This window comes from Malaclemys terrapin, chromosome 6, assembly GCF_027887155.1.
Source record: "Malaclemys terrapin pileata isolate rMalTer1 chromosome 6, rMalTer1.hap1, whole genome shotgun sequence".
In the NCBI taxonomy this organism is placed as follows: Eukaryota; Metazoa; Chordata; order Testudines; family Emydidae; genus Malaclemys; species Malaclemys terrapin.
In genome coordinates, this window is record NC_071510.1 from 39,430,956 (window position 1) to 39,443,887 (window position 12,932).

Consider the following 12,932-nt stretch of genomic DNA (forward strand, 5'->3'; position numbering starts at 1 on the left):
GATTTTTTTTTAATTTATTTTGTCTCCCAAATGGGTCAGAAGTATACTGTCCTTTATGTTAAAGTGCCATTCATGGATTAGATTTAAAGATGCAATAGTATAGTTTCCAGGCCTTGGCAAATCAGGGCAGTTCAATTGCGGTTTTAAATGGTACTTTAATTCCAGTATGGTAACAATTATACTGACATTACCACAAATCCCATGTGCTATTAATATTAGCAGGATGCTTTTTTTGGACAATCTCCTGGACTACTTTTCTTTTAAGATATGATTTTTATTAGGTAATCCCAGTATAACTACATATATAACAGATTTTTCATAAAGGTAAGCGATCACATTTTTAATTAGAAAATTACAATTCACATAACCTGAGGCCAGTAATTCTCAAATTCTCCTCTCCTCCAGTACCAATCCCTTGAATAATCATCCCTGGTTTGCAATCAAGACTGTCAAATACATACCATGTTACTGTCAAAAAGTAATAGACAAATGCAAATAAATTGGCTTTAAATGCAATGGATGTGGCTGCTTGGTTACATCCCACATCCATGCTTTGTGCTTGCTCTGTTCATTCACTCTTCCCTCATTGACTGGTCCTAATAAACGTGATGACACCTTCATTGCTAATAAGCACATAGAAAAATGGGGTCCTAATTATGGTGTCTAAGTCCCTGACGGACAGCTTTCCTTGCCAACAAACATTAAAGGTTAAAACTCTCTGTTCACACACCAAACTTTACCATTTGCAGATGTGATTGTAATTGACTTTATATCAGCAGGGGGCTTTTTATTTTCAATTTAGTTAGAAGAGCATCTGAAAATCCAAAATGATTCCTGGACTGGGCTATGGTATTTTCACTGTTCTAAGACCAACAGTTTGAGGGCTGTTCCCTTGGACTGTATTGCTGAGAGTCCATACCACAATGGTACCAGGCCAAACCCATATTCCTTCTTGGAGGGGTGGGTGTGTGTGTGTGTGTGTGTGTGTGTGTGTGTGTGTGTAATCTATAGCAGTAAAACATGCAAAAAGCAGAAAAAAGCAAATCTGGATGATTTGAGGGATTAATAGGATTGTAGATCCTCCAGCTTTCGGTCTCTAGTTCAAAGCCAACGCAGGTTACCAATGATCAAAAGTAAGCAGCATCAGAAAGCTGTTTTTGTCCTGTGTGAAAATGTTATGACAGTCTTGTTTTGGTTGACAAGCCCATCTAAACCACCCTCACAACCTGCTTCCTAGCAGGTTGCACAAGCTAGCTGTACCCAAAGGGCTCAGGGTGCTTGTGCAGCCTGTGCTGGAGCCCTTGCCACCATGTTAGTGCTATTTTTAGTGAGCTACCTAGATTACAGGTAACATGGCATATCTACATGAGCTGTCATCACACCCCCAACTGCTGTGTGGATGTACCCGGAGTTACACTGGTGAAAACGTTCCCAGTGTAGGGCTTGCAGAAACCCAGTTGTCGTCCTAGTTTTAAGTTAAACCAGGTTTAAAACCTATAGACCCTTTTCTATTAATTTAAACCTGGTTTATAAATTACAGGAGCAAACTAAATCTCAGTTTAAACCTGGTTTAAACTAACAGGAGTCGCCACATATTAAGTGGCAGTGATTTAAAATCACACCTTTAAAGTGGTGCTTTTTTGTTTGCCGACTAGGCATAGAGAAGCCCACAGTTCTGTGAGTGAACTATAGAGAACTCTGGCTCTTCAGTGGTAATGAAGATCATCTCCTGAAAGGGGGTGTTAGGGAGAGGAGGGCGAGGGACTTGGCCAACTATGCTTAACACTGACTAGACCTCACAGATCCTTTGTTTCAGGTATAAACTGGTGGCAAACTAGCTCTTATTTATTTTACAAGTTGTGGAGTGGTTGCATCTACCTGCCTACCCTTTCCAAAGCAGTTGGGTTGCTGCTTCATTTAAAATAATGCAACATGACTTTTTTTCCCCCTAGACAGACAAGGTAATATCTTTTACTGGACCAACTTCTATTGGTGAGATAGACAAGCTTTTGAACTACACAGAGCTCTTCCTCAGGTCTGGGAAAGGTACTGAGAGTGTCACCGCTAAATACAAGGTCTAGCAGATAGTTTAGCATAAGTAGTTAGAACATATTCTAAGGGACCGGTCAAAGTGGTCATAGGAAAAAAAAAGGAGAGGTAGTGGGTAGCGTTGTAATAAGCCACAAATCCAGTGTCTTTATTAAGACCATGATTTTTAGTGTCTAGCAAAGTTATGAATTTAAGCTCCCAGGCTCATCTTTTGAAAGTGTTGCGCAGATTTCCTTTGAGGATGAGGACTGATGGGTCAGATATATAGTGATGGCTTTGTGGAAAATGTTCACCCAGTGAACTCTGCCCCCCCCCCCCAAAACTTTGTTTGTGGAGAAACAAGTTGGCTGTTTTCAAGAAAGAAAACGTTACCCAGAGGTGGGGAAGGCTTATAGAATCCCAGAACATCTTATTCTGTAAAGCCCCAGCCCTTCTTCAGTGTGACTGAAAATCCGACAGCTTTCAAAAGGCTTCAAGAGGAACAGATTTCTTGGTTCCAGCTCAGTTCCTGCAATCCCCATAAACACTGCCTAGTCATCTTAGTAGTGCTTGACTTTAATGAATTCAGAAATTAAAATATGCTTTCCAAACTCCCCCTCTGTAGTGGCACTGCCTTGCCACTGAAACTGCAGTGTTGCTCCACCTGAGAAATCTGAGGGAGGCAGGTGGGTGGTAGAGGTGAGTAATTTCCTGTGGGCTAAAAAGGAGGGGAGAGCAAAACATAAACCGAATAATTCCTTTTCTGTCTTGTTCAGATCTTGTGTCTTTCTCAATTGGCTTCACATATGGCAGGGAAAGCAGATTGCCTTCAGTTATTTTCTCTCAAATCTTAAGCAACTCCTTCCTGAGGGAGAGAATGTATTTGCATTAGTGAAATTGACACCGCCTTGTGAAAAAATAGGAATTACAAACTTGACCCACAATTCAGCCATGCAGCCTGAATTCTGCACTACCCCACCCATTAGGAATGGTAATAGGAACAGAGAACATCACAGTCAAAAATGCCATTTTCTCAAAATCTGCTGCCCTTCACAAAAGGATCATCAAGCTAAAAATGCTTATCTAGAGCTATTGGATCTAGTAGCAGATATTGCAGTGCATTGGGACAGCCAGTTGGTGACCAAAGCTGCTGGGGAGGAGAAAAGGAAACTAAGTTTAAAGTTTCCATAAACAGGAAGGAGAGAAGATGCACATTTCCTTTTTGGCCCCAATAATCTCACCCACCTCTAGGGTGACCAGATGTCCCAATTTTATAGGGACAGTCACGATTTTGGGGTCTTTTTCTTATATAGGCTCCTATTTACCCCCCCCCCCTCCGCCCCCTGTCCCAATTTTTCACATTTGCTGTGTGGTCACCCTACCTGCCTCCTATCTACAAACACCGAACACTTTTCTCCAATGGTTTCCCTGGATGCTAAAAGCCTGAAGTGTCCCTACCCCTGCTCTGAAAAACTCCAGATTCCTATCTCCAACTTCCAAAATGGAGTTGAGCATTTTCAGCTCACAAATCTCAGGCACACTGAAAATAAGTGTGGAGGCAGTGTGAAATATTGTGAAACTAATATCAAACTAAATAACGAATTCGGTATTGATATTTTTTTCTATGCTAAACACCTTTTTAAAACTTTAGTTTAGTTTATACACTTTCTAGAAGGGCAGCACACTGGTGGGCATAGAGAGAAGGGGGCCTCACTCCTGCACCAGCTATCAGGAATGAGCCCGACAGCTGGGCCTGGGATCAGCTAGCTAACCACAGCTGAAGCCCCGAATGGGCCTGATTAGTCCTGGCAATACTACTCAGCCAATCTTAAACCCAGCAGTACTACTTGACCAGTGGCTGCTCAATGCTTACATTCACAGCTGCGATTGTTACTGGGCTTGCCTTGTTCCTAGTCTTGTTACTGCCCTGCTCCAGCCCTGTTCCTCTGCTTGGTTTGACTCCTCGTTCCTGACCTCAGGCAGGTTTGTACTCTGCACAGCTCAGCCATGCCTTCACTGCCGCTATGCGCGCTACCATGGCTATGCTGCTAGGTCTCATTGAGCTAGCATGACTGTGTATATGAGCAGAGGAATCACACCCCTAGCTTATAGTGTAGATGTAGCCTCAAGCACAGTGTAGGAATGTGCCATGTCCTGCAGTGGCAGAGGGTCTGTTGACCAGCCACACACTTCCCACTACACACCCACTAAGATGCACTGTAGTCGCATTCTCCTGGGTCTCTCCATCCCTCCCCAGTCTTAAGAGTGCTAATACATTGGGAAGGGCTAGAGACAGGTCTTGGAGACACAGAACTCTGAGCCATGATGCATAATGTGGGGAGAACCTATCAGGTCTTTCTTAAAAGCAGAACAAGCAAATTGCCTACAGATTAGAAGGAAAAAAAAAAAGTCTAGGGTAGTGTGGGAAGGCCTGCATTGTCACTGCCTATTCTGTACTTGATCTGCAGATAAAGAGAAGAACATGGCTATGTCTACACTGCCTAGTAAACCCAGATCTATGGCACCCATGCCTGCAGACTTGGTGTTTCCAAGTCTGCCCTTGAGTGTTCACATTGCACTGAAAATCCAGGCCGCACCCCGTCCTCACAGCCATGTTGATGCAATACTGCACTATACCGAGTTGACTCAGACCTGCTTCTGGGGGGATAGCCCAACATACTACCAGGACTCCTAGCTGTATCCACTCCAGGGCTTGGTTCATAGTGGAGTGTAGGAGAATTTGTCCATCCTGCAGGATTTTACTGGTCTGAGCCCGCCATCCCATGCAGACAAGTTATCAACCCATTCTTGGGTCTACATGTTGCCAGCAGCCAGAGTCATCAACATGGATCCAAAACCAGTGGAAGAACTTCCCCAGCTCATACTTGCACTCCTATTTTGGGAATCAGTCAGAGCACCTAGGGCATGCTGGTGGACATTTTGGCAGTGGTATTTGACCTACTGAAGGCACCACTTCGAGGGTGATAGGGACTTGCCAGCTGAGCTCCAGCTGATGCTACTCATGCCTATTGTCATAACTGCTCACTCTCCATATGTATACTGATGGTTCTGGACAGGGCCACAAACATACTGGTGAGATCAAGTCATGTGGACCTACGATGACCAGCAGTGGCTCCAGAACTTTTGCATGAAGAAAGTGACCTTTGTCCCAACCCTCCAGTGCAAGGATGTACACGTGGGAGACAATGCCAGTCCAGAAGTGGGTCGCTATACCGTTCTGGACGCTGGCCATCCCATACTTCTACAGGTCTGTAGTTAACCAGTTTGGAGTTGGCAAGACAACTGTGAGGGTTGTTGTGGCAGAGGTTTCTGAAATGATCAGGACTCTGGTTTACCCAAAGGGCTTTACAAATGTTCCTGAAATAATTGCTGCTTTGAGAGAATGAGGTTTTCAAACTACCCTGAGGCCGTTGATGGGATTCATGTGCCTAATGTTGCAAGGAGCACATAAGTACATAAACCACAAAGGGTACTACTCCATTGTCACCTGGGCCCCAGTCAACCACAGAGGTGGACACTAAGGTGGGATGCACTAGAAAAGTGCATGATGTCAGGGTTTTCTGGAAACTAACTTTAACTTCATAGACAAGCTGAGACATTTCCACTGAATTACATTATTACAAATGGAGTCACTGTCCCCACTGTTGTTCTAGCGACCCACTTTCCCCTTTTTGCCATGGCTTATGAAACCATATCCTAATTTCAGAGAGTATGCCAAAAGAAGGTTCAGCTACACACGCAGCTGTAAGGGTAGTGGAATGTGCATTTGGCAATCTGACATCCCTTTAGCACTGTCTTCTGAGCCATTTGGATGCATGTCTTGTCAATGCCATCCATATTATTGTGCAGAACACAGCAAGCCACAGTGTCTGCAAGGACAAAGGAGAACCTTTTTGCCAGGAGTGGACTCTAGACACCGCTGGATTGCTGAACCAGTACATACAACCAGAAAATGTATCCGTCATTACTGGGGCTGGATCCACACTTGCAACAGAAATCAGGAGACCTTTGTGCAGCCTCATCATGGGAGGGAATGAAATGGTAGTTGTAAGTGTGGAGTTTCTGGGAACAGGGAAGCTCTGGAGACATTTAAAAAAATCGTATAATATATTCTGAGTTTTGTGAACATTTTTACTGTATCTGTATCCACAGTGTATTGCACTGTGCTGAAATGTATGGTGATTTTTTTTAATGCACTTTCTAAAAACTGGCTGTGTACTTCAATCCACAGTTTATGGTTTATTGTGATGAAATTCCATTTTATTACATATAATAAAACTTGTTGTTAAAGCTTGGTGTGCAAATTCAGCACTTCATTTTAAATGTATTTAAATATGAAGTGACAATGTAAAAACCAGGAAGGCAGCCATCCAAACATACAACACAATAATCAAACTCTGTGGAAAAACAGTGAATGGTACACTTGGGCAAGTGAAATAGACTACTATTTCTTGGGTGTCCCAGGCCCTCTGTTAGCCTTGGCCTTTGTAATGTGTTTTGCATGTGTGGGCCATGATTAGACTTAGGGTGACCAGATGTCCTGATATTTAACCCTTTGTCCCGCGTCCCGATCAATGAACGATGGGGATGCCATTTGTCCCGATATTCAGGTAAGGAGGCGAGCGGGAGGGAATCGCCGACTCTGTGGGTGCGCCAGGGTTGGAGCACCCACAGGGAAAAATTGCAGCCAAGCTTTTGCCTCCTCCCCACCCTCCTCCAGCACACCGAATCCCTGCTCCTCCCCCTCTGGCGGCGCTTAGCACTTTCCAGGAGGGAGTGGGGAGAAGCGGGGACGTGGCACGCTCAGGGGAGGAGGGGGAGAAGACACAGGGCAGGGGCGGGGACTTGGGGGGAGGGGGTGGAATGGGGGTGGAGCGAGGGCGGATGCTTGGGCGGGAAGAGGCGGGGGGTGGGTGAGCACCCACCCGGCAGAGGGGAAGTCGGCACCATAGGGGTGGGGAGGTGAAGAGGCGAGCAGTGGGTGGGAGACTGAGGAGGGATGCAGCAAGCCAACAGGGGGCCAGGGGATGAGGAGGAGGGGGCAGGACCTGGGAGGAGCGGGGGTGGACTGTGGGCAGGGCTGATGGCACCCCAATGTGTCCCAATATTTTAGTGTTGTGATCTGGTCACCGTAATTAAACTGGAGTGAAGGAATGCAGAGGGTATATTTGACCATTCCATGTATTATTGTTTATCACCCGTGACATGGGTCAGCCAACCCCTGAATTGTCCAAAGGCTGCAAGACATGATAGCATGGAGGGAACTCAGGGTGTGGGACTGGAGTAGGAGTTAAAGGTGGCAGTGGAGCTGAGGCTGGAGACTTGTATTTAAGAAGATGAGAATGGCCCTACTGGGTCAGATCAAAGGTCCATCTAGCCCAGTATCCTGACTTCTGACAGTGGCCAGTGCCAGGTGCCTCAGGGGGAATGAACAGAACAGGTAATCATCAAGTGATCCATCCCCTATTGCTCATTCCCAACTTCTGGCAAACAGAGGCTAGGGACACCATTCCTGCCCATCCTGGCTAATAGCCATTGATGGACCTATCCTCCATTAATTTATCTAGTTCTTTTTTGAACCCTGTTATGGTCTTGCCTTCACAACATCCTCAGGCAAGGAGTTCCACAGGTTGACTGTGCATTATGTGAAGAAATACTTCCTTTTGTTTGTTTTAAGCCTGCTGCCATTAATTTCATTTGGTGACCCCTAGTTCTTGTGTTAAGGAAGTGTTGTTTACTACTTTACTTTCTCTACACCAGTCATGATTTTATAGACCTCAATCATATCTCCCCTTAGCCGTCTCTTTTTCAAGGAGCAATTAACAATGTGTGTTTCCCATGATGTAAAAAAACATATTGAACAAGATTATTATTTTGTTTTTGCTGGATCACTGAGGTATAGAACAAATTATGCTGGCTTCAAAGAAAGAGAGAAACATTAGAATGTTGTGGTTACTTTATAATCCTACAAGTCAATTTACATGAAAGACATTCAGGGTTTGAGCCAACTCTCACTGCATTTGGAGGCAATCTTTTCATTTACTATAATAGGAGATGGATCAGGCCTTTAATGAGGTTCAGCACATATTCACCGAGAAAAATACCACCTAGCAAAACTGAGAGTGATTTGTAAGAAGTTATATCAGAGCCTCGCTAACTCACTGACTGAAACCAGTGTGATTTACTGAATTCTGTGAATTAGGGTGACCAGACAGCAAATGTGAAAAATCAGGAGAGGGGGTTGGGAATAATAGGAGCCTATATAAAAAAAAGACCCCAAAATCAGGACTGTCTCTATAAAATTGGGACATCTGGTCACCCTAGAATTAGTGAGTGAAAAAACACATTACCATTTTTTTATCATGGTATCTCAAATTGTAACTTAAACTGTGATATTTTCTAGTATACAAATAGATGCGCTATATAATACTTTATAAAAGTAATGAAGTCATAGTAACATGAAACCTATTGCACTCTACAGTACTATTGAATCTTTGCATCTTTATAACACAAGATTGCTGGGTTATTGTGCATGAATTATAGTTTATGGATTAGTTAAGTGTGAATAGCAAAGATCTACTATATATGTTTTTAATAATATTTAGCACTTCTAGTGCTTTTCATCCATAGCTCTGAGATCTGGACCTTGTGTATGTATATGTGCATGATATACACATATGTATGAATGCAAGTGTGTGTAAACTTCCAAAAAGCTATACTAAAATAACATTAAGTGTGCAAAGTCATGCACTCAAGTTGAGAAATGCCAGAACTAAGGTTGTGTGTGCTACCTTAATTCCCACCCACCCCTCTTGTGCATATGCATTGATAGAATCTTTAATTACTTGATCCCATACTAGTTTTTCCACAGGGCCCCTGGTTTATTGAGTGCACAAGGGTGGATTGTGCCAACTTAATGAGTAGTTTGTCAGTATTTTTCTTTTTTTATTCTCATGTGAGAACCACAGGTTAGTTGAGGTAGAGCTCCTACGGGGCCGGCTGATGTCCATCCAAATTCTAAATGTTTCTGGCCCACGTTGCTTATTTGGAAAAAAAAATATGACTCTGTATCCTTTTTGTAAATTTTATGAAAGTTAAATTAATCAAAATCAAATATATTACTAAATGAAATGTTATGGGGTCCCATGGGGAAAATAGTATGTGAACATAAATAAATAAATTAATGAAGATATCCTATCTCCTAGAATTGGAAGGGACCTTGAAAGGTCATTGAGTCCAGCCCCCTGACTTCACTAGCAGGACCAAGTACCCATTTTGCCCCAGATTCCTAAGTGGCCCCCTCAAGGACTGAACTCACAACCCTGAGTTTAGCAGGCCAATGCTCAAACCACTGAGCTATCCCTCCCCCCTACATTACATTAATCATGTAATTAGAGACTGTCTCATAATGCATACACATAAGGAGGCTGAATAAAGGTTACACTGGTGACTTTAATTCTGCCATTTCCTAACTTCTGGGTGCTTGGTTGGGTAGACTTAATGTAATATATACAAAGATGTGTAAATGTGAATTAAATCTTTGGTTTTAGATAGTCGGCCATTTTCAGAGATGTAAATGAGAGGTGGTCTGGGAATTGGCAACAGGCTGAACAGTAGACATAAACTTTCCCTCATGATTAGGTTAACTAGTATGCTAAATTCCTTGCAGCAGCTGCTCATACTATATTTTTATGACCTACTGTATGTGATCTATAGTATCTTGGTTTACTATTGTTTTATTTTGAGTGAAACTGTTTGTTGCTTATAGAAGCACAGACATTGATTCAATGGCATTTAACCGCCAAAATATGCACCTACTGCAAGTTGCTTTTATTTAACACTACCCCCAAGATGAATCTCTGCACATTTTTATTTGCATGACAGCCTTGGCTGAAGAAAGTCTCTAACACTTAAAGGTTAAGGTGCCAAATGATTTATGACATTATTTTTGAATTAGCCTTTTCATGGCATTAGTTATATATTAGAACTGTTAACGTCAAATATTCCGTACTTATTCAGTCAGTGGCATTTCACTACTTTCCATTAAATATGTATGCAGAGTATAATCCATGGGTACTATGCAGAGTATAATCCATGGGTACTCAGATGCTTTCAATATAGGCCTGAAGGACACTTTTTATTTTCATGACAACCTATATATGGAAAATCAAAATGTTTTCTCCTCATTCCCCCTCCCCCTTTTATACATACTTCAGTATTATTCCTGTAGGCCCACATCACAGCACCCTTATAACAACACATCACAGAAGCTACCACAAATATCGACATGCACCTCTAGCTAAAATCATGTGCTGTACATACAACAAACATTTAATAACAGGCTATGGCCCTGGATTATCCTCAACATTTTTTAAAAAGGAAAAAAATGTTTTGCTCATACCTCGGTTTTTTTTTGTCTATATTGCCTGCAGCACACTAATAAATCTTTTAAATGTCTGTCCCTGTTGTGTCTTATTTAACTGTTTAGAGAGAGGAAAATGTAAAAAAAAAGTATGTGTGTGTGTCTATGTATCAACTTACATATAGAGATATTCTGACCACCCACAAAATTAAAACAAGATCTATATGGAATGGGTCTGTCACCATCTCCTGGTGTGGTCTTTCAAGGGGTCTCTGCTTCTCCCGACTGGCCCTCCTTAGTTTGTTCTCAGTTAGGGCAGCTCCTATGCCCTCACTTCCAATTGGGTCTATCAATTTTAGGGTTTGCAGTCTGCTTCAGTCGCCTGGCTGTTTTCTTGGCGGCAACTTGGTGCAAGGCTGTCATTTCTTTGCTTCCTTGTCTGTACTTTCCCCTTTATAGAGGCCTTGTTTGCCATATTAGTTGCAGCTGTGGGTGCCTGCCTCCATGATTGGCAGCTCTGGCATCCATGTGGGGGTGTGAGCGAGTTGCTTATTTGTAAACAGGAGAGGCTCTCCTCCCCACTCTGTCTCCACTCAGTATGGGGTTTGTAGACCCTGTTACCAGATTCCATTCACGTCAGTGGGAGTATTGCTATAGACTCAAGGAGTATGGTCAGGTCCAGTATATAATGTGGATATTTGTGTTGCTGATTATTCACAAAGCCATTGGAAAGCTCATTGTACAAGGGGGGGTTCAGCTGCAAGTAGATACAGTTCATATGGGTGAAACTGACCCGTGCTAGCTCAAGGTCTCTGCACATGAATTCATAGCATACTCCTGATGATGGTCTTTTACAGAGGGGTGATATTCATCCACCAAGAGAGGCAGCAACAGACGTTTCTTCAACAAAAGCCATGAAGTAGTGTCTCCCCTTAAGGTCATGTCTATGCTACCAGTTATGTTGGCAAAAATGATGTCGCTGAGAGGTGAGGAAAAAATACCCTGCTGAGTGACATAAGTTTCACCGGCATAAGTGCTCGGCGGGAGAGCTTCTCCACTGAGAGTGCCCTGCTTGCTTCCTCAAAGAGTGTGTAGGGGGTTACCAGCAAAAGTGCTCCAGCTAGGCTCCCCCATTGCAATGGAACAAAGAAAGAGAGATGGTTTTGAAAGTAACCAGGTGCCAGGTCATTAAATCAACATATTGAATTGCTGGCAGGAAGTAGAGAAAAAGGCTGGTCCAGGGGTTAAGGCACTAGTCTAGGACACTAGAGACTGGAATTCAATTCCCTATTCCACAGATTTCTTGTGTGAGGCTGGAGAAGAGAATAATAGACTGGGACCCTGCAGGATCCCCAACTGAGAGGGTCCTTGGGGAAGGATGAGTAATTTCCCAGTTCTATCCACTGACAACTCTTGGAAAGAAAGAAACCAAGGTATTGAAGAATTACCCCATCAGCCATGCAGATGTCACAGGCAGGTCAGCAGCAATGCCTCACAATTAACAATGAAACAGCCTCTGATAGAGCTAATAAAATGAGCCTGGACACCTGACCTTGGAATGGTGGTGAGGAGATCTACACCAAGGAAGTGTTGTATTTAATTTAGATGGAATATATGGGTCCAGGAAGTTAACAGTGTTAATATAACCCAGTCACTGTCCAACATTTAACAGTGTCAAACAAGGTTCAGGATTTGGTATACAGAGATTTCAGCCTGGTTACTACCCTGGCAAACACTATTGAAAATCCTTTTATTTATGAAAGAAACAGGAAAGAAAGAAAAAAGGTTAAAGCATTGAAATGTAAAGTAAGGTTTCCATTTAACAATATCCCTTGCTCCCTTTCCCTTTAGCTGGAGAGAGTTTTTAGAAGGACAACACCCCTCCCCCCAGTATTAAAGATGGTAGTAACTGTCCTTTTGAGGGGCAGGGTGGGAGGAGAAAGAGAAGTTAATAGAGATGGGCTGGATTGTTTTGTTAAAATCTGATCCCATTTCCTAAGAAGACAAAACAAGACAGCACACACAAAAAGGGGAGAAAAAGAACAGCAAAGACAGAAAATGCAGCTTCTTTTTCTGATGGTGAAGCTCACTCCAGTGGTCCATTTTCCCCCCAAAGTCTGTTTTTTAAGGATCCCAAAAGGGAGTGATGTGTGGAACAGCCCATTCTCTCATTATTTTGTCCTCCAATTAGGCCTAGTTTCCAAAACACTAATTGTGGTTCTATACCTTTCTTGTTTACCAAGCATGTTCTTCACAAAATCAGTGAGTTGTATCAGCAGGTCTTTTTGTTTGGACTAATTCAGTTGTTCTGTCAGCCTTTCATGCCTTGTGTTATGAACATCTTATGAACTTTCACGTACTTTTTCCAGTGAGCTTACAATTAGAGTAAATCTGTAGGCCCAATTATTACAACAGAAGTTAGTGCAATTTCCATGCCATCCCAAGACTTAAAACCAGACTACTGGCAAACTAGGAAATCAGAGGAATTCAAATTAAACTCAGTTTGCCTTCCAACCACCTA